Source organism: Cygnus olor, chromosome 1, assembly GCF_009769625.2.
Source record: "Cygnus olor isolate bCygOlo1 chromosome 1, bCygOlo1.pri.v2, whole genome shotgun sequence".
NCBI lineage: Eukaryota > Metazoa > Chordata > Aves > Anseriformes > Anatidae > Cygnus > Cygnus olor.
Window position 1 is genome coordinate 83,807,956 of NC_049169.1, and position 20,438 is coordinate 83,828,393.

At 35.3% G+C, this 20,438-nt stretch overlaps 1 long non-coding RNA gene across 1 annotated transcript; it reads right to left on the reverse strand.

Annotated features, from left to right (window-relative positions):
* Positions 1 to 233: 233 nt before the first annotated feature.
* LOC121074484 lies at positions 234 to 20,207 on the reverse strand. The gene is made up of 2 exons (XR_005822377.1): positions 20,130 to 20,207; positions 234 to 285 (listed from the first exon to the last, which is right to left on the reverse strand). It is a non-coding gene; the product is annotated as an uncharacterized LOC121074484 (long non-coding RNA).
* Positions 20,208 to 20,438: the final 231 nt, after the last annotated feature.

Sequence of the window (20,438 nt, forward strand, 5' to 3'; positions counted from 1 at the left end):
GTGTTCAGGTAAAGAAAACAGAATGCAAACCTAGTTATGCTTCAGTGCTTCGTGGTATAACCTAGAGTAACAAGCAAGCTGTTTTACAAACCATTTAGTATTTTTAGATTTCTGTTGATTTAAATTTAGAACATCAATACTGCTTTTTATGATATGAAGTTTTTTACCTTGTATTTTCCAAAAAGATTTTTATGTTTTCAGTTTTTTTGTTTGTTTGTTTGTTTGTTTGTTTGTTTAGCAATGGTCCGGAGCATCCATCAGGCCAGGAATTCACACACACAGGATCTGTAAAGAGGTAAAGAAAATGCAAAGATTTGTTAACCAGCTCTCAAAGGTCAGCAGTAAATATTTATGTCTTTACTGAATATACAGATAATGTTAACAGAAGAGCAACAGGTGTGTTTGCAGACTATATTTTTCTATTAGCTGAACTAATTTATAGGATTTCAGGAACATTTTCATTTTTAATTCGTATTTCATGTCACCTAGATTTAAGAGCATTTTCAAAGAATATTTTATCTTCTAAAAAAATAACCAGTAAATCTTCAGCTGGAAATGGGAACTTAACTTTACCCAGTGATTTTGTACGGTGCACTCTTTAGTAACAGTGGATGTCCCATTTCTCTCCAGAATCTTTTTCCATTATGAAGTTGTACAGAGAAGAGCATTGCTAGGGAAGACATTTTTTCCTGAAATATTTGCTCTAATTCTAAGAAGGTTAATAGCAAGAATATATCTGATTCCATTAATATCAGGTTTGGAAACTCTTAGAAAATTAAATTAATTTTGTAATACCCTACAATATAATAATAATAATAATAGTCATCATCATCATCATAATCTTTGATTTTGTATTGTTTCCTTTTTCAGTGGTGACAGTCATTTCAAATGATTTGGTTTTCATCTTTCTTAGACGACATGTTGCTTTACAAATTTACTCTCACTGATACTAGAGAATTTCAAGATTTCCTAGGGCATCAATATGTCTGAATGGCACCTAGACACAGTTAATGAGTTTTTATTCATAGCAGCTAAGGTCATTACAGGATGACCTTCTATAACCTGCATTAGGTTATAGAATAAATATAAAAACAGACACAATGCATAACATTCTGAAATACACTATTTGATAACTTACCTTATAGGAAGCATTAGAAATAAGGGTACAAGAGCTGTCAGAAATAGCTCAAATTTTGCACTTAAAGCAATATGAAATATTAATACCCAAGTCTTTTTCAACAACAAAGACTCTGCTCCACATTTTAAATCTAACAGTATTTGATTTGTGCAGTTTGAGTTCTCTATGTAACTGTAGCTGAAACTGCAGAATATGTGAGAGTTAATGATACTTTAGAGCTTATTACTTGTGTTTTCAAATTTTATAAAGCAATAATATTAATTTTTCCTCTGCAATATGCCATACATGTGACATATACATCATCATGCACCATATATTTCAATATTTGTAGTGTTTGTTTTTAAGATATAAGGCTCTGTCATCTCACCCACACAACTTACTCAACAAACTTTATTGAAAACACAGGCCTCCTGCCTGAGCTCACTCAAATACTTTAGAAAAAGTCCACGGTGGAAATGTGAAAGTACTTAACATCTATGTTTCCATGTATTAATGGCTTAGACACAGCATTTAAGTTATACATCAGTGGACATTTAAAAACAAATGATCGTTTCAGAACAGGAGCCACATATGCCAGTAGACTAGAAGAAAGCCTCCTAAACCAGACAGCAGAAAGTACTGTGAACAGATCAATAGCATTTGGGTGCTTTTCCTTTCTGGGTAGCTGGGAAGTACCAAACAGGACTCATGGCTCCTTCCCGAGGTCACGGAGAGAACAAGACAGTTCAACAACTGGGCAGGGCTCAGGTCTGACTTTGCCAAAGGAGAGTTCTGCGTTCTGACTTGATGGGGGGTTGGCGTCCAGGTTTCTCATGCTCTGAGAAACTGCTCTTGGTAACTGCTCTTACCATACGGTAACATTCAGTCTGTTGCTCTTCCTCTAGCACAATAAATATTATTCTATGCTGTGAGAGGTTCTGAGGATTTTTTTATTATTATTATTTAGAGACTCTAAAAAATGATAAATATATACCTAAGTCCACTAAGTTCTTTTCTCCATTTTGCCTGAAAACTCTGAACTGATGAAAGACCTAATGTTTTACTTGGCAAACTGTTCTAATAATTGATTTCCCAAAGTATTAAGAACTTAAGATTTCTAAGTAGCTTAAGTTTGCTTTGCTGCCTTTTACAATTATATGCTGCCTTTGCTTTTGGGTAGGACATGCAAACTGCAATTTCTTCTCTGTAGGAAATGTCAACACAACCTTTGTCTTAAAAATTAAAGGTAAGAAATTCAAACATATAAGACAAAGAAACAAAAATTTTGAGTCAGTTTAACATTAAATCTACATCTGCTAAAAATGGTGCTCACACATCAGTCTATAGAAGATGAAAAACAGCTTCAGAATAAAGCACTGAAATTTGGTTATACAAATTCTGCTACCACATAGCAAATTTAATTTGTATGGAAACATGGAAAAATAAAACCATTTTACATTTAGCAGAAAAATAAATGTGGTATTGTTATTATTTCTCATAAATGTTCTCTTTGCTTATATGATTGTTTTATTTTAGATGATGTATCTTGTTTTAATATACACAATTCAATTCAGAAATAACTACTAAATGAAGCAGCAGATAAGTAAAATATAATTAGACTATGCCTAATACAGTCACATAGACTTTCCTGACTGATTGCTGTAATTATAGATTGCATCCTAAAAACTCAGAACCAATTCTTCTGAAATCAATGTGCACAGTCATTCTTTCAGTTCAAATGTCTTAAAATAAGACAGATTTTGGAAATGCTGGAAATAAACAATAAAGAGAGGCAGCCAGGTGCTCACAGCTATACAACATCGATTACACTCGAGAAAGAGAGGTCAGCTCAGACAACATGAAGCAAGAAGGCAAAATGGTATGGACACTGCCAGGTGACAACAGGCTTTCAGCCACCCTAAGCAACATGCTACCTACTTGCTTTTCATACTCTTCCCCTAACAAAAATCTGACTTTCTTGTAACATCCAGCCAAAGAGAAGCTTTTCCCTTCTTTTCTTAGTTAAATACACAAATTAACATATTGCCCTTCTCACAGAATACAAAATAGCATAAGTATGATTTCCTCACATCTTATGCATTTCTTTACACGTGTGAAATGCTGCCATCTTCATTCCAGAGCATTTCCCACTACTTTGCAGAGGTGTATAAAGAAATAAAAAACAGGCCTGTAATACCAACCACTGCAAAGTTAATGATGTTTTTGGAACTTTATTCTTTCATACTTCCTAATTTTGAGAGATAATTAGGCTACTGGAATATTGCAACACTGGGTATTATTACTAAATTTTATTTAAGCCAGTTTTTCTATCCCAATTATAATTAGGAGTAACAGCTAAACAACAGTAGCTCTGATGAATTCCAGTGGCACTATTCTTCTTTGTTTTCTACTAATTTGTTGTTTGAATTTGATAAATTTTAGCAGTCAGGGAAATGAAAAACTACCTCCATTGGTTAAAGCCAAGAACAGTTCAGATGCACTAAATCAGGTTCTCCAAACAGCTGTGCCAATGTACCTCTGTCCAAAACTGCTAGTTGAGTTTTAGGTCTTTGCTGAACAGGCTGCCAGCTGCATGAAGTAATGCCAAAGTGTAAGGAATACAAACAAACATCTACTTGGATTTATATTTAGACCAGCAAACACGGTACATTTGTGTTCCAGGGTCAGATTTAAGCCTAGACCTCTATAAATGTATCCTACTGTATTGACCAACTGTGCCATCTAGCTCTCTTTCAATGTAATCCTATTATATAATGAATTATGATGAGAGATTTTAGCACTGCTGAATATGAGTTAAATAATCCCTCTAAGCAGTTGGATACTAAATGCAAATATTTCTGCTGTACTTGGGCCACATCTGAAAACATCACGCTATTTTTTTTTTAAACAGATAATAATTCAACATCTTTACCTAATTTTTACTAGCCAATATTCATTCAAGAGGCTAAATCTTAAATATTTTTTTCATAAAATTCCCTAAATAAATTCACTAAGGTCTCAGAAAAGTTAATAAAACTGGAAAGCACAATTGTGTTAATTGTGAGTGTTAACAAGAAATGGACTTATTTCAAATTTTATAAACTGGAAAGTCTTTCCTTTAGATTCTTATCTCTTAATGGTCATTTAAACACCAAGTTTCCACTATCAACATTTCAGAGGTGACACCAGAAAAGATTTATCACCAGAAATGCTTCAGCCGTCACCTAATACTAGTACCTCAAGGAAAAAAAAAATAAAAATAATTAAAAATTCCTCCCAGCTTATTTAATAGGAAACACTTCAAAAGGCCTTGAAACCAATTCAACCAAAAAGAGAAAGGAGAAAATTACAGCATTAACATGAAAATACTACAAGTGCAAGACACACAATTATGGTAATTTAAAGGAATTAAAGGAGTTGAGGTTCCTTCTGAGACAAGGACTTAGAGGTGAATCCTTTACACAGCCAGGAGGCTCACACTTGATAAGCAGTCCCCACTGGAGGCTCTAGATTAGGTGTTCTCTCAAGAGCTGTTTGTCAATTGAGGGAAGGGAAGGGAAGGGAAGGGAAGGGAAGGGAAGGGAAGGGAAGGGAAGGGAAGGGAAGGGAAGGGAAGGGAAGGGAAGGGAAGGGAAGGGAAGGGAAGGGAAGGGAAGGGAAGAAGGGAAGGGAAGGGAAGGGAAGGGAAGGGAAGGGAAGGGAAGGGAAGGGAAGGGAAGGGAAGGGAAGGGAAGGGAAGGGAAGGGAAGGGAAGGGAAGGGAAAAAAAATATTAATGGAAAAACATGGTTTATTAAATAAGGCAAAGGATGGCTCAGCATAGAATGACCAGTTTCTGAGAGACTAACTCTGCAAGATTACAGTCCTAGCCAAAGAAGTGCAAAGGGTAACACAATGTAGTCTTTACAACAAGGAGGTCAAACGCAGCAGAACGATAGCAGCTAAGCAGTGGGAATGAGGTTGCCTTTGGATGTGCTAAGGCAGCTTCTCCTTGCCTATTCCTAACCAGTCCTGCAGAAACAGAAACATATAGGCATGCATACACACGTGCTTGAAGATGCAATGGACCTTCAGGTACTCCCACTACAATGGAAGATAAGGTACTAATGGGTTACTAGCCTGAGCTGGTAGGCTTTCTTACAGGAAGAAACAGAAATACCGATGCACTCCTGTGCATAGGTGTGCACCTGTGAATGTGTGCAAATGCACATACAAAAAAAATCGGATGTGGAATTAAGTAAGCTAACAATTATACATAAAACACTATTTCTGTCTGATTTCTTCCATCTTATTTCTATCCTTAAAGCTTGCAGAAGGATAAGATACAAATTAAGCACTGATCCTACCTTTTGAGAAGTACTCTTTTCCAGCCAGCAAATCCTGGTGTGCAGTCAGGCTAAAACTGCCTGCTCCAACAAATGCCTCTAACTGCCAGTGACATCAAGAGAAATTATGGATCACAGTTCTGGGATTTCCTTTAAAGAGGCCTCTCATTAATAAATAAAACCAGAAAAAGAAGGAACTCAAATGTGTATGTACAGTTCTGGGAGGGTAGGGATGAAAAATTAAACTATAGCAAGCTTTTGGCCACTCACCAACTCTATACCTAGTTGACACACTGCAGCCCTAGTACAGGTGTGCTAATTGAGAGCCACCAGCAAGTTATGGTGCTCTTGTCATGCACTTCATCACCTACTTTAAATAACCTGAGAAAAGCTTTGCTGGTTTTCATGTCACTCGGGAGTTTTCTTCACACCAGTGGGTATATCAGCTGGAGAGTTAGAACAAGTATTTCGGCTCACCATGAAGCAGCACAAACAGTGAACATGACCTGGTACCTAACGTTCTCAAAATACTATTTATTTCTCTAAAATAAAATATTCTAAGTGGAGGAACTGGAACCTTAAGGAGTGGCTAAAGCCTCAGGATAGTATTGAAACTCTAAGTTAGAAATGTAAGTCAATTGCTAATTATCTTTTGTACTGGGTAAATTTTTCCCTTGAATGAACCCAAGGGAGAAAGTGGAATTCTCTAATATAACCAAAAGATATCTACATCAAAGACTTAACTAAATTTTGAGTTCTCAAGGGAACCAGAGAGGTATCCCCTTCGTAGTCTGGCAACATGTATGCCAAATTAAATGTAAACTGTGATAAAAATATGAAGTGATATAAATTCAAGCTCCATGGACAAATACTAGAAATACAGGAAAACAACATACATGAAACTGTACGTTTTAATTGGCCTCTGACAAATTGCCCTTCTATTGCTGTCTTATTTCAATGTGAATGACTTTAGTTTTCAAAGGGAAGAAGAGGAGATAATGATATTTGTCTAACACCCTACTCCAATGCGGGCCATTTTTAATCCAACATCAGAAACTGCTGGTCTCGGCAGAGAAAAAGGGCCACTGATTTCCTTACATAGATGTGAGAAGTGAGAATAACTCACATATAAAGACAGCTACAGGTAAGGATCCTCAAGCCACTCCTCCCTGCTATGATTGAACCTATTGAGTAGTTGAAATGTCTTGAATAAATGAACCAAAAATATTTTGGTCTTGTTGAAATACCTACCATAAGCATATCAGAAATGTATCTGAGACAAACAGTGCAGAGGGGTTTTGAGAATGAAATTATAAAATGAATAAAAGTTAGCACAAAATTCTTTTTATTCATCTTACATCCTATCTTCCCTATAATGTTTGCCAGGAAGATTAAATTGACAACTGAAATTAAAATAAAGTTATGAAAGTTTTGCCTTACAGGAAACAGAAAAATGAATTTTGGATTTCAGATCATTGCAACATCAAAAATCAGAACTTACTTAGGGTTTGTTTTCTTCCAGGTCAAATATGGTCCAATTTCCATAATTTTAGGCACCTTTTGTACCTAAAATTGCTAGACTCCATATGGAATGAGAACATACAGTATCCTGTGCTTGCAGTGTTCAAAAACTGACGAAGAAACTATGTGATCACAAAATATTATGCTTTTTTCAAAGGAAAGATTTACAGCAAAACAATTCTAAAACATGTTCATGTTCAGTCATATATGTAATTTTGACAGTCAGAAAAATAATTTAAATATACACACACGTCTAACAAAAAGAATCTGTCTCATGGGGTTTGTTATTTAACATCTTAGTGGGTAAAAAAAATGCAACTTAAGTCACTGAAACAGTCCTCTATTTACCAAAACATGACAAAAGTTGTGCAGGTACATTTTGAAAAAAAATTAAGTTTTAGAAAGTGCGCTATTGGTTTGGCCCAAAGTAGGACAGCAGTAACCTTTATTACATTGTCCAGCTGTTACAGATTAGAGTTATCTAGACACAAATGGAATCTAAGGATAGAATATTTAGAGATAGCAGTACATATTTTACAGAATAATTTACTCAATGAATGGTATTTATGAAATTTTCAAATCCTGAAAATTTTCTAGGCAAAACTAGCTTCCTCTAAAGCAAGAATAATATGTACTACACTGATGTGTATTTCCAGCTTTCAAATATCTACTGTTTAATTAGTTATAACCCCCCCCCCAAAAAAAAAAAAAGTAGTGAAATCTCTGTAAATATGAGTGATATGAGTGCACACTGTGACTTTTTTTCAATTATAAGATTTTAAGGCTGCAAGTCAGATATTCTGATAAAAATAATCTAAAAAGAAAAGAAACAAAGTTTCACCTTGCTATAAAAAAGGACAAATACACACACACACAAAGAATAATAATTTCTTTACAATTTTCTATTTATTCACTCAAACTATTTGATGAAGTCAAATCAGATTAAAAAAGTGTCACCCAGTGTAGAAGCTAAATACAAGTGGAAGAGAGTGCATTTGAATCATACAGATGGTAGAGGAAGAAGAGAAAACATCAGCATTTTCTCTCTATCTTTAGGTACCACACAGAGGAAATAAAAAGTTAAGGACTATTGGCATAGGTTAAAAAGGAAATAAATGAAACAAAAAACTAAAACCTTTTTTTTCTGAATTAGCTCAGTGCATGCATACATTAAATATGGGTTATTGCTATCAATGAATCACAAGCCACTGCCAAGGGATAAACAGAATTTTATTACATATGCTTACCTGTTTTACCTTAAATCTCCCAAAATTTCCTCCACCAATAATAGGCATGTTACTCAAACAGCCAAGAATTAATAAAATTAGAGAACAAACAAAAGAAGAACCGTAACATCCAAGCAGCCTGAAAAACATTCACTTTTCTCTCTACTTTGAAATTTACACTGGCCTGAAGCCCAGAAATGGCAATATGCAATCCGGCACCTGTGACAAGTCTAAGACTGATGTATTTTTAACCTGTCAGAAGAGAAATGGAAGCCTACAATGATTAGAAAAAGAAGATCAAGAGCTTTCTAATAGAAACAGGCCTATTTTATCTGTTCAAAATACTAGTATTTAATGGTACTATGGTGGGGGGGGGTTGTACACATAATATTTTTTTTTCTCCTAGACATCATTATTCAGAACCTACAAAGAACAGATTGATTAAAGCAAACACACACCAAAAACAAACAAACAAAAACATACCAATACAAACAAATCAAAACAAAACAAGAAAGATAAACAACAACAAAACAAAACAAAAAAGAAAAAAAAAAGAATATCTTATAAATTCTTAGGGATTAGCCTTGCACTTACAAAACTTAACAGCATGAACTTCACTCACAGTGCTGAAAAAAACACTGGAGTAGTGATACACTAACTGAGGATTTATTTATTTGCCTTTCACAAGTGTGACACAGAAAGATATAGAAAAGGGTTGGTTGGCTTCTGCTTGCAATGACACACATAACTCACTCCTCGCTGTGCACTCTGAGGATTTAGCTCTTTTCTTAGGGTGGACAAACACAAAGCTAAATCCTAAGTGGGACATAGTACAGAAACTTTTATGCTCTAAGTGTTTATGCAGAAGAGCAACACAGAGGCTTAGAAACACTGAATATTAGGTAATCTACAAAGTGGAATACTGTTTGCATCTAGCTCAACACCTTTGACCAGAAACTATATGATGTGGTACAATGAAGTGCTATTTTGTTCCCTCCTTTACTGTAGCAGCAAAAGTTTACATCTAGGACAAAGACCAGTGGTTTAGACTGAAATGCAAATAAAACATTTTAAGAGTGCTGCACAGGACTATTTTAACAATACAAAAATCCCAGATCAGAATAACAAATATGGTGCCTACCTTATCAAAAACTTTCATTTCAGAAAAATCCAGGACATAACGTATTAACCATTGAATAGGTGGAATTCATCCTAGTGATTTGTTTTCAAGAGTCCTCTTTCAAAGACTCTTTAAGACACTTCAGTGAAAACAACTCAAACATTTTAGATAATGGATAGACCATTATCTAAATAAACTTTAAATGAAAAAAAAAATCACAAAGGAGTATTATTTACTCAGAACAACAACAGGTATGTCTCATCACCTATGAATAATTATTATACGGTTAATAAAATTACAGAACTGTCCATAAGCATTTTAAATATTTTCATAATTAAACAGCAGTCAATGATGCCCAATAGTATTAGGAAAGAAAGTGGAAAGAAATGGTCAAGGTATTTTAAAACTCTTTAATATGCGAACATAAGCTATATTCTAATTTGTAAAACACTTGAAAGAAAAGTTTTGACATTTTTTTTTTTTCACTAGTCATATCAACTGCTTATGCCCAGATTGTATGCTGCAATTTCATCACTCTTTTTGGAAAACTAAGATTCAAAACATAAGAAAAATAATAAAGAAAGCTTTCGTTTATTCCCAAATGCATACCTGTTGCGCTCCAATCAATCCATTCACACTTGAACATGATAGACCACTACAGCATTTGAGGATATAAATAGATGTTTAAATATTCATGTACTTCTTTGAGTAAATTTACAGATCAGAATATGGGTTGAGATGTTTTTAAGTTTTTTTTTTCTTTTTTGGGGGTGGTGGTGGTATTTTATTTGATTGCTAAAAGATAGCTAAAACCGTTACTTGCCGTCATTGCTCATGGTTATACTTCTAATTTCATCTTCTACTCTGTTCTGACTCTTTGAAAAGTAGCTACGGTGTTCACTCTTTATGTTTTACTTCACTCCCTGGTAAATTGGTTGCAATACTGTCTATACAAGATAGAATTTTTTTGTAAAGCTTAATTCATTATTTATAAGGTACTTTGAGGTGTTCAGAAGAACAGCATATAGCAAATGAAAAGAAAGTGGAAGGTATCCAAGGATACAAGTTCTTTGAAGGACTACAGGTCTTTTTAAGGGTTGCAAAGAACCCTTAATAGATGGCAACATTTCATTTCCAAGGAATCTGAGGATACAGTCCATATTTTGATCTAGAAATGTCTGTGATCTAGGTGTAGTTGTGTTTTCTGGTTTTGTTGGCATTTAACTCCAGTTTTACCAAACACTTAAGACCCGATGTTCCAGATCAGAATTTTTAAAGCAAGTGTATTCATAATACAATATTTGTATTCTCAATGTCATTCCTTTACCATTGCAATAGAAAATTGCCACAACTTTTCTTTTTCCATTTTCTCTCTATAAAAACTATTTAAAATCCCTATTTTTTCCCCATATTTCTTATTCAACATTGTTTACTTACTGTGATTTAGTGACAGCTCTGAAGTTGTAAACCATTTTTACATCATTATGTAAAGCAGACAGAACTGAGATACTGAGTAATCCAGAAAAACAAAAGGATTTCACTTGCATTAATCTATTCAAAAATTTGCCAACTGTAACAGGAAATTATAAGAATAATCTGGGATAAAAACAGAGCTGAATTAGAAATGATCATCAAGGTGGAGAATTATTAACTGTTTTTCTTATTATCTATAATTAAGACATATAAAGTTTCATGAATATGGCTTGTGTGCAAGTAATTTCTGAAAATGGAACCTAGACATACTTGAAATTGCTGCTACAAGTATTTTCCATTTCTCTCTTCCTCTGTCATATTAATTCCGAGAAGCATTCAGTGCACACATCTAAAACAAAATTAGGTAATGTAGTATCCATCTAGTAGAGCTCCAAGCTTACTTTCAAACTAATTCAAGCAACCACTAATGCTATGCAAGGACTGCAGATTGGATCACAGTTTCTTGAAATGTACTTTTAATTTCCACTTCTAGTTCATGACTCCTAAGACACTGCAATAATGGGTCTTTAAAAGGAGATTGTCCTATTTTATTTGCATTATCTGTAAAATCAGGAACACGGTACAAAGTCATGTAATTACTTTTTTTTTTCTTTTTGAGATGGCAACACTTTGCAACAATCAGTTGTCAATGTCTTGATTGTTTCCTATTCTTTTGCAAGTAAAAGTCATTTTTAATAAAGTGTGAGAAAGGAAAGAACAAGTGATTTTGTACTAATCAGTTGTCAAGGACTTTTCTTTTTTTCCTCATATATACATAAACTAAACCTGAATATTTTTGTAAAACACATAAAGCAAATGTGATTTCTTGCAGTGATCACCTGACAGCATTCTCATTATTTCTAGCACTGTAAGACTTAGCTATTTTCCTTGTTTTGGAGCCTGACATTTAGAGGAAAACCTGTTAGCTTATAGCTGGCTAGGGCCTGAGTATTACATAGCTTTGTCCAGGAAGAGACGGCCTTGTCCTTTGCTCACCAGCAGTGAGGCCAGGCACAAGTGCCCTTCTCCCGAGCCAAGAGGCTGCTCATTCTTTGTTACCACAACAAGCAAGGCCAAGGTTTTGTTTGCTCCTGGCATACCCTGCTACCTTGTTGTTTGGATAAAAGTGAAATGTTGAAAGCAGGGAGGCAAGTTGTTGCAAGAAGGTGGAAGCTTTTGGAGGAAAATGGATTCATCTCCTCTTATCATGGAGCAATTGATCGTGCAGGGGTTGGGAAAATCTTCTGGAGGTACCAAAAAAGCTTGCAAAGGAGGGGGCAGCGTTAGCAATCAAAAAGAAGCGTAGGGGTCTACAGGGAGATGCTGGGAACAGTCATGAGCCAGCCCTCAGAACTGAGGGGAGGAGAAAAACTTCTCTTAAGGATGTGGAGAAGAATGACATAGCTCTGAGCTACTAAAAATTACTGTCAGTCTGAGGGTAAAATGCCTCAGACCTACAGGCTCACAGTGGACAGGGACAGATAAAATGAAGTGGCTTCTATACGGGTCTGTCTCTGTGTAAAACATTACCATGTCACAGTTTATCTTCTAATTTACACAGACTCACAGTGTTCTGGGGAGACTTTAAGGAGATAGGGTAGGCAGATCCATCTGAAAGCTCTGGTTATCAAATTCTCTCTCCAAAGGGGAGTGCAAAGGAGTTAGGGATCATAATCCACATCTTTACTCGCTCCAGCCATGCCACCTCCAGTTCACTGGGCTTTGCCATTTGAAGGTGTAAAGAGTAAACAGATACTCTGAAACATTTTGGAAGAGGAAAGACACAGAAGATGCAAAACCTGAAACTAGTGCATCTTTTTCAACATTATGACCCATATGTGCAAGCTTTTGGTACTTCCATGTTTGTTGAAACTCAAAGGAGAAAGACACTTGGAAAATTTGAAAAGACATGAAGGTTGTTTTAGTGTCTGTGTGATTTTGTTTGTTTGTAGGTTTGATCCTACTACCTTAGGTTCAGCTCACCTCTTCTTTCCCACATCCTCATTTGCCTTTCATACTACATATGAAAAAAAGCTCTGTAGAAAAAAAAAAAGCTAAAAAGAAAACGTCATCTTGAGTTTAATGCTTTTGTAAACCATGAAACACCTTATTTAAAAAGAAAAAAAAAAAAGAAAAAAAAATCTCACTAGCGCTAGCAGTGTTTTCCATGTATGGACATATTAACAGTAAGAGTCTCAGCCAAAATTCATAATTAAAAAATTTTCAGTATACTAACAGTATTCAGTAGGTAGCTTAGAAATATGAGACTAAAGAAAGATTCATTTCTGTAAATGTCTGTATCATTCTCTGATTTTGCATACTCCAGAACAGTTAATTTTTAGTGAGTTTTTATTTACTTTTGCATTTCTTCCAGCTTTACCACATCTTCAGAGGAACAAGACTATAACAGAGGATGTCAGAAATTTATAGACTTGCATCCTCTTAGAAGTAATAAGAACCAAAGAAAAAGGAAATACTGTGTGCAGAAATGCTTTATATGACATTAATTTGCAAATTGCTAATTTTTCTATTTTCTCTATCAACCCCACAACTGATTTTTGATAAATATTTTTAATTGATCCAAAGGTAACGTGTCTACTGTTGTGATCAGAATTTTGAACAGGACTTTTTTTTTTTCTTCTGTTTTTTGGAAATCAACTAAGCCTTCCTAAATGTTTCAATTACTGTCTACATATCTGTCTACAGTACTAATTACTGGTTACCACGGTAAAACCTACTTTTAGACCTTAGTTTGAAACATTTGCACTGATCACCTTTAAAACTAATATTAATCACATAAAACAGTCTTGGCTTCTAATGGTAATCCTCATTAAGTGTTCTTTTTGCCCCTGTTTAAGCACAAGGTGATACTGTCCTTACAATTTTTCTTTCTTACTTCAGAAAGTCCCTCAGAAATTTCTGAATTTCCATCAAGGACTTTCAGTGGTTGTTCACACTGCCCTACAGTTATCAAAATGCCAGTTCATTACCTCAGAGCTTCTGTATTCCTTGTGTACTTTTCTATGAGCAGCAGTTGTTGCACCCACCTGAATTTCCAGTTGGTAATTAATTAGAGCAGTTTTAATATATGTAAGGCAGAAGACAGACACAGGACTATGGACCACATTATCTCAAGGTCATGCAGAGTGGAGTCTGTGTCTTACCACCCACCTTCCTCACTGTGGTGAATAAAAGGAGTATGGAAAACAGAAAATTAGAATACTCCCACTGAATATATTCAGGATTCTTCAATTCAATGTTCTAACACGGGACAGTATTTGCAGTATCCAGACTAAAATTTTCCTTGCCATTTTCTACCAAAGCATTCTCACAGCCAGCAGAATATACTTTCACTGAAGGACTCTGAAAGAGAAATAGCATTTTGTGCATTACCCGTGTCAGATCATATACTTAAAAGAAAATATATGGCCCTAAATGTTAAAAAAGCTGGGTTACAGCCAGGTGTTCACTGTAACAGCCAGTACAGACTAATGTGATCACAAAGCTGAGCTTCTTGGATAACACAGCTTGCATTATTTTCTAGAAGTGGTGTCTGATTTAACTGTATTATCTAGTCTTTCTTCTGCCCCTCCCAGATAGCTTCTGCCAGCATCTCACCAGCGCTGGCAACTAGAAGCCACACTTCAATAGTTAATTGCCCTCACTTCACAAAACTGAAGGACTGTGTGGCATGATTGACTTCACATTGAGCAAAAAGAAATTTTAAAAATCTCCACAGAGATGAATAGTGTCTTAGTCACTGAATGAACAGTCTTTTTAGCTTGATTTCCTAGGAAAACAAGATTTCTCTGAAGAAGATGTTCGCATTTATCTCTTTCACCTCTGGGATATACAAGTGTCTGTTTGTCCTTCGATCCCTCACTCTAACTTTGAGCTTGTTGGCTAATTTTAACCAAGTTTGACAGAGTAGGACTGATCTCCCAGATCTGCTGGTTTCATTAAAACAGTGAAGGAAAAAGACTTAGTGCCTCCTGACAAGCAAAAGACTACAGAATATGCCTGTTCCTGATTTGGTTATAAAGAATCGAGACCTGAATGAAACATTAAGAATGTCTTGTCTTTGGCACATGGAAATTCTCACTTTTCCAGGCAGAAGAGAAACAGGCATAATTACCTTAATTTGTTCTGTATGTTCTATATGTTGACATAGATGATACTGTGAGATCACTGGAGGATTTCTTTTAAAAACAACACAAAACAAAACAAATACAGGTTATTGCCAAAAAGATAAGTGATGTAAATAAAAACATATTTTTATCCCTCTCCTTTCACACAGATTACCTTCACAAGGGCATCAAAATAATTCTGCTTTGCAATTTGAAAACTATATTTGTATGCATATGCATTATTTCTGGTTCCTACAGTAATCATATGGAAGAAAGGCTACTAGAAATGTTAGAAAGGGAGGGTAAGCTGCCACATTCTTCCTCCAAGGCACAAAATATATGACAAGAGATGACTAGCTGGAAGAACATGACACTGGCATGTGATGCACACTGGTCCCAAACTGTTAGCCTTGAGTAACATAAGCATTATGTTGCACACTTTTGCTTCTTTCCATTCATAGGCAAGGATGTTGCCAGACCTAACATTTTGTTATGAGTTTTGCTCTTTATTTCTGTATTGTTGTTAGACAGTTTCTAAGATATCTTTCTAACTGCTCTCTGTTCTTAAATACTATTGGCTTCACATCCACTCCATCTGCTCTTCCTGTCTGCATTCCTTAGTGTACGATTCCTAACCATTCAGTAATTTCAATCACTCCTATTTGCAAATTGCTATATGCCTATTTGCCATGGTGTACAGGTTTATTTTCATGATAATGACAAATGCTGAGAACTTTACAGTATCTCTTTATTCTCATCTATATCTTCAAAATGTTTGCTGACTACACAATTCATTGGCTATATGAGCATTGATAAGTCTGTATACAAATGATCCATTTGTGCAATGAGGACCCCACTGTGCACTTTCAGCACATTTCATATTTGAAACACAATTCTTAAAATGCTTGTAGACTGTATTCCTCGTGAATATGTGTTTGTCATTCCTTCATTCATTGTGTACCTTTTTGAATTCTGAAAAAATATACTGCATAAATGTTAAGGTTCACTCTGTTACAACTGTGGTTATAAAAAGGTGAACACAAGTCTAGAACTCTCAAAAAATGAAAAGTTATTTTCAAAGACCAATTAAAATGTGTGTGCCTTTATGAATAATAAAATCTTCATAACTGCAATGACTTTTTCCAGTGCATTTGTCACAGTAGTGTGAAGACCCAATCGTACATGCTGGTTCTTCAGCCCACTCAGAGAACAGTTCATTTAACTGACTGGCAATCAAACAGAAACAGTTCTTTATTCCGAGTCTTATGAAGAAAACAAAATTAATTTCATAAAGAATATATTATTTATGAAACCAAGCAATATTATTCACTGAAATGAATATTAAAGTTTTTTTTTAAAGTTCCAGATCATACAAACAAAACCAAGGTATACAAATTACCTGTGTACTGGCTTATCATTGATGTATATCTTTCAGTGATGACTAAACTATTTTTTATTTACTTTGACATAAATCTGTGTTGAAGTTATGGCAACTTGAACAATGTTAATTAACTCACATCGTATACATAGTTGCTTCATTCTGAACAGCTCCTCAACTTGAGTAAGAACTATCTATTTTCTAGTAATGCAATACTTTTTTCCTGAAAAAGTATTTCCTTCCTTTTATAATTTTTCTTAAAATATATTTATCTGAAATCAAATTGTATCATCACAACAGAAATATTCCTAATATGGGCAATCAGAACATACTTAGAAGTCCTGTGAATGGCATTACTTTGAAGAGTGTTCTCTATAATTTAGAAGTTATACAGCATGTTATATAGCACCATGCCCACTAATTAATTTTCAAAGAGTGTCTACATTTTTTTCAGCAGTTCTGATTTGATTCAGTCCTTTCCTGTCTGGCTTCAATCTTGTTTAAAATTCTACTGCCTATGCAGGACCTCCATCTTACCCTGCCTACTTTCCTTTTTGTCCATTTCTTATTTTCATTTCGCCTGTTTCATTTCCCTTTTCCTCGCTTTTCCACTTTCTGCTCTCTGGATTTCTAAGCTACGTGTAGTGTACTGTACTATGTCTGCAGTACATCCTTCTCCCCTACATTATGTATGCCTTGTCTGTTTTCATTGTAAAATTTTCAGGGTGGATACTATCTATGTCTGTTTTTTTTTGTTTGTTTGTTTGTTTTTTGCAAGAGCATTCCTCTTGTCGATTAGTCCCCATACCTAAACATAACTGAACTTGATAAATAATTTCTCTAAAAGCACATGAAACAGACCTTCCAACTTTCAAAAAAAAAAAAAAGTCTGATACTATACATGAATAAAATCAAGACATTTCTTTTGAATGGGGCAAGTTGGTGAGGAAAATACATGAATGACAAAGTTTCCCCAGGATTCTGTTATCTAAATTATCTGGGTGAAGCTGACCATGTGTTTGTAGGGGAGAATGGATGACAGAATCTCTTGAGATGCCTATCAGCTACATTTTCTATTATTTTAGGCAGGGGACTTTTCTCATTTAAATATAGCCATTTTCTTTTCTGTAATGAAGCCTTAGAAAAGTATAAGGCTTTGTAACTGACATAATATTAAGGAAAAGTTACAAATAAATATATTTTGAATAATGTGTTGGTTATCCATCACAGTTTCAGAGTTCAGAAAAACAGCAGCGTGGGGGCTTTTGTTGTCCTTTGTTTTTGCTTGTTTGTTTGTTTTCAATCACTCAGTCCTGAAAAAGCTGGTATGTCTCAGATGACTCAGTCCCTGTATTCATTACTCCAGAGCAGGGAAAAAGTTGTAGATGTAACCTGGTTCCATATGCACTGTAAATCAACACTTACTTTAATAGTACTAATATGTCCATTTGCTGTCATTATAAGTCCTACAGCATCTCACTTCTTTGCTTTTTAGTAGCTTGCTGATGCGTGTCATAAACAATATATGAGAATCATGTGCCTTCCCTTTATAGGAAAAATATGCAGAATGGGCTAAAACATTCAATAATGCATTACAAAACTGTGCTGCCTAAGTAAATTTGTATTATACTATCTGGCCATAAGAAAAAAATGTTAGGCATAAGTCAATGAAATGACTACAAATATCTACTGAAAAGAACAATGTTAACTCTGCCTGCTCTACAAGAATTACTAAAATTCTATTATAATATTAACATACATCAAAGTTAACTGTGAGGCAACTGTAATTTCATTTTTGATTTTAAGGAGTACTAGTTTTTTAATAAAATTGACAATTCAAACAATTGCATCTGGAAAAAAAAATCACATTTTCACTAACAACAACGAAAAAAAGATTACAATGCTCTGAAAAATTGGCATAGTGGAAACAAATATGGAAAAACTTTTGGCTGCTGACAAACCCTCCTGACAGTTATGGATCAGCAACTACACCACTACTTGCTGTGTGAAGTATAAGGGAAGGCTGGTGCTCTTCATTTCACTTCCTCTCTAATGACAGCCTCTACATTGCCAATTACCCATCTGACCATTGCATACTCAACCTCCCCAAACCCAGCACTACACGGTTCTCTTCTGCTGACTCCTTTCACTGTCCTTCTTAAACCCCAGCAAATACATTCAACTCCTCACCCACATGAAGCACACACCCTGTATATTTACTCTCTTACCATGGTCTGTTCTGGACTTTATCCTAAACCACAAGGGAAGGCATGCTTTCAGGCTTCACCATTAAATAGCATATGCAACTTGCAACTCAGCTTATACCTCTTGCCAGTATAGAGGTAGGTCCTAACTCTACTGCCCCTACTCAATGTTCTGCTTATGCAACAGCTTCAGGGCTTGAAGTCTTGGTGAAGTCTGGACTGCCACTGATGGTTGGTGGCACGGGCAATCACACAGCACGGAAGTTGCTGTGTGGCCTATTGAACAGCATGAACTAACTATAAAAAGCTGACATACAAATGAAAAAGTAATACTCAATGAACTTTGAACCTAAAGAAATACAGAAAGAAACTTCTGGAACAAGAATAAAATTGCAATCAGAAAATAAGCACTGGACGGAGAAGGATTATTAAAATCCAAATCAGATATAATATTGCTCACGTAACAGTAGTAAATGACAGCAGGATACTAAAGCCATAAAGGTCTGAATTTCCATTTATACGTGATTATAAATATACAGCAGCATGATCTGAGTTTAGACTCCTGCCTTTGCCAAGGCTATGATCCCCAGCATGCTTCAGCTGGTATAACCTTTTCTCCTCCATTCAGCTTCCTCTTTTTCTTCTCTCTTTCTCCCTGGGACACCAAATTTAGTTTACAGGCTATTAACAGCGTTTGGATTTACTTGCTCTCCATGTCTGTTTAGGGTGACTTGTGATTTCAAGCAAAAACAATGGTAAACCTGGTCACAGCAGAACTCATGTAACCCACCCATTTTCTCCCTCCCCCATATGCTGATGAAATCCTATGTCATGGCCAGAAGCAATTTTACCTAAGCACTTCTGATTCTCATAACGTGTCAGCAGTGCCAGATAGGTGTCTACTGGCATTTTAGCACCCTATTAAACAGGGACCAAATCTTCCCCAAATTGGAGACAGTAGTTAATCACAGACAACATCTACTTACTGAAACAAAACAAAACAAACAAAACAAAAAAGTTGCACAATTCCCACCCTCCATCTATGAAAACTGTGTTAGTTATGTTCAACTTATTAATGTTATTGCATGCAAAAATCACATTTAAATGAAAAGAGAAGTATGGGCACAGGAGCCAAGACAGCCCCAGAGCTGCATGACCCTAACATCTCCAGATGCACCTCTGTTGCTTGCCAGTAGTGAAACTGGAAAAGGAGCCAGCAGAGGTGACACCAAGGAGTTAGCAACAGACCCGCATGCTGCTGCTAGAACAAGCATTTCAGAGTTTGGCATCTGGTCCCTACTTTTGCCAAGTATGCCCTGTTTGTTTCCACAGCTGTTAAATGTGTTTGCTCAGAAAGGAAAAAGCAGAAAGAAGAAAGAGCAGCTAGAGATATACTAGTGACTGCAGGAAGAAATATGAAGCCAACATGCAATTTACTCCCAGATAACAATTTTCTTTAGAAAATGTATTGCTAGCTATTAGGACAAGTCTGAGATATTCTTAGATGAAATTCATGCATAAATTCATATGGCATATTTATGTTTATATCTTCAAAACACTGTGGGCAATTATCACAGGGTTAACAAATACATTTGCTGTAAAAAACTTTTCCCCATTTTCTATATATGTTTTAAATTACCTTGTAATAATCTGTTCCATCCAGCAGAGAAAATTATTTTAGGCAAACTGAAATCTGCAATAGTGGATCCAATTTACCTGAAAGTAAAGGAATACAAAACTAAATAATAACGTAAAGCTACATAACTTGTTACAAATACTCATGAAGCACTGGGCATAAGTGTATTTCATAAAACAAAATAGTGATTAAAAAATTAAAATCACAATTTACACTCCTGAATAAATTTAAAGAACCTTATTTTGAGACAGCAGCTCTGATTTTCTAAAGCTTAACTCATTTTAACTCCAAAGATTTAAAATTAAAGTCTTA